The following is a 3,084-nucleotide window of genomic DNA, read 5'->3' as shown; positions in this document are numbered from 1 at the left end:
TGTAACGAAAAATTTATGGCATAATGACATAAAGTTGATTTTATTTTTTTTTGAAGTTGGAATATTATGTAAAAAACAAACAAAACATTGCTGGTCAAATAGGGTTGTGAAAAAATGATGGGAATAAAAACAAATTATTATGGCAATAAAGTCATAAACACAAGAAGATATTTTTAAAAAGGGTGAAATAGTTGAACAATTTTAAAAACAACAGCAGAAATGAAAAACAAAACTGTAATTTTTACGAAAATAAAGTCACAACATGGAGAAAAAAAAGTACAATATTAACATGAAAAAGCAAACATTTTATTTACAATAATGAACTTGTAATATTATGAGAAAAAATGTGAAAAAAAAGTTAAAATATCCAAGAAAAAGGTGTTTTTAAAAATGTTGTAATACAATGAGATACTGACAAAAAACCAATAAATGTTATAATATTATGAGAAAAAGTAAAAATTTACAAATATTGTTTTTTTTTTTAAACAATATTTGATTGCCATGTGGTTTGCATGTAGGCCACACAGTCAGGAGATCGGGAAGACCTGGGTTCGATTCTGTGTGGAGTTTGCATGTTCTCCCTGTGCAAAAAAAAAAAAACATGCTAGGTTAATTAGCGACTCCAAATTGTCCATAGGTATGAATGTGAGTGTGAATATTTTTTTGTCTATATGTGCCCTGTGATTGGCTGGCCACCAGTCCAGGGTGTCCCTCGTGAGGATAAGCGGCATAGAAAATGAATGAATGGAAATATATTGAAAATTGAAAGAAACAGTTAAAATAGCAAAAAAAAAAAAAAAAAAGCAAAGCGCGATTTTCATACTAATAATAGGCTTTTGAACCTACATCACAAAGCTGAGCATCCCACCATTTTTCAGTATGTTCCTCTAACTGGAAAAAGCTTGGACACATTTTTTTTTTGTTTTTTTTAAAGCAATAGGTTTTACTGTAAAGTTAGGCAATTCACACCAACAGCGACAGCATTAATTTAATGAGGTTTGTACTTGCTGCATGGCTGAGACCGTCTACTTTTTAATCTGAAGACTTCCATTCCATGCAAGCTTATTTACTGCCGTCACATCAACATACCGCAAGTGCACTAATTATAGCGGGGCGCTCATTTACCTTTCATTTACGCTCATTAACTGCAATGAGGACGGGGGATTCATTGGAAGGATGCTATTTGTAAAATGTTACTTAATGTTAATAATGAATTGGGATGCACGGGAAAAGCGGAAATGAAAACAAAAGCTTTTAGAACAGGGGTCTCAAACACGCGGCCCGCGGGCCAAATGTGGCCCGCAGGACACTACTTTGAGGCCCCCGCCTTGATATGAAAGTTTAATGTTAGTGCGGCCCGCGCAAGTTCATGTTAAAGGTTAAATAACTGTTAATAGTTATCCTCCCTATCCGTGTGGAAGTGGTAAGTTTTTGGCTTTTTAAGTTTAAAGGAAATAACTTGAAGGCTACCGTTTAGGTCGCTAGCTCTCTAGTTTGCGAGTTAGCATGTGTCTCAAGACCCTGCAGTTGCGCAATATGTTGTAAATAAAAAAAAGTATAAATGTGACTACAGTCGTGTTTTGTCATGTCTACAGGGCTCTAATAATGCTTTGATAATTTTAGGCATAGAAATCCTTATAAACACGTTATTTTAACATTATTAGAGCCCTCTAGACATGAAATAACAACCCTATAGTCACCTTTACCCAGTTTACCCAACATAATAAAAGAAAATTAGATATATAAGACATGAATAAGAAGTAATGTTGACTCAGAAATGTTTACAGAGTTTGAGTTACTTCCTGTTGTTGTGTTTTGAGTTTTGGTTTCTGAACACTACTTTTTTGCCCAGTGTCTTTTTTTTATGGTAGAACACTAACCTTCACTGAGGCAAGTGCGGCATGCAGTTCTATAAGGACTCTCACTGTGGTTTGCTGTAGTCCCAAAGCTTGAGAAATGGCTTTACAATACAATCGTTTCCAGACTGATAGATCTCAATCAACCTCAGTTAAGTTAAGTTTTTTTTTTTTTGGGGGGGGGGGGGCACTTTGAGTGAGAATGAGCAGATTATTTTGTGAGAATGTTTTGATGCAAAATGAGGAAATGGACAGTCAAAGAATGGTACATACGTAACACATGAACAGGATTTTAAATTTAACAAGGATAGAAAAAGTCTACCAATACAAAACATGAACTAAACTGAATTGTACTGCTGTACAATAACATATTTGTGTACAATACACAGAGCAATTATTTGAGAAAATACACTACGCTCAATACCATACATGCATACTTTTTAGGGCCATTTCCAGAGGAATTAAAGCAAACTGTGCTTTTAAATAGCAACTCATTATGTGGCATCTGCATGGTGATCTTCATGCAATGGTGTGGGTCAAAGGCAGGTTTAATATTCTGTGCAATCCTCTGAGCTTTGGCCTTCGAGCAGGGAGTCGTCTAATGCAACATAATGAGTCTGGGCTGGCAGATGATACTCTCACATGAAGCCTCCATCGCCAGCCTTTCAAAGCCTCTTCAATAAGCTTTTTTTTTTTTTTTTTTCTTCATGTCACATACATTAAAAAAAAAAAAAAAAAAACAGATGCTTACTGAACTGACTAATTACTGAATGTCAATTGCCAAGGGCTTCCATTACACAACAACAACCGCGAGGCAAAGATGAAGGTTGTGTAGAGCCGTGCAGTCAAATGTCATGAAATAAACAAAATAGCTGGAGGGCTAGATCCGTTGCTCGTCTTAATTACACACTCATATGGCTCCGTAATCATCTATTAGAGGTAACATCTTGACTTGAAAAGCGTGTTTGGGTCATGTGTAGGGAATATATTAATACATCATCACGTATGTTCACTTAGCAGCAACAACTGCAATCAAGCGTTTGGGGTAACTTGCAATGAGTCTCTTGCAATGAGCGCCGTGGAGGAATTGTGGCCCACTCAGAATTTGCAGAATTGTTGTCATTCAGTCACACTAAAGGGTTTTTCAGCATGAAGCGACCTTTTAAGGTCATGCTACTGCATTCAATAGGATTCAGGTCAGGACTTGGACTTGGTCACTCCAAAGTCT

Source organism: Doryrhamphus excisus, chromosome 9 (genome assembly GCF_030265055.1).
Source record: "Doryrhamphus excisus isolate RoL2022-K1 chromosome 9, RoL_Dexc_1.0, whole genome shotgun sequence".
Lineage (NCBI taxonomy): Eukaryota > Metazoa > Chordata > Actinopteri > Syngnathiformes > Syngnathidae > Doryrhamphus > Doryrhamphus excisus.
This window is presented reverse-complemented; position numbering follows the sequence as displayed.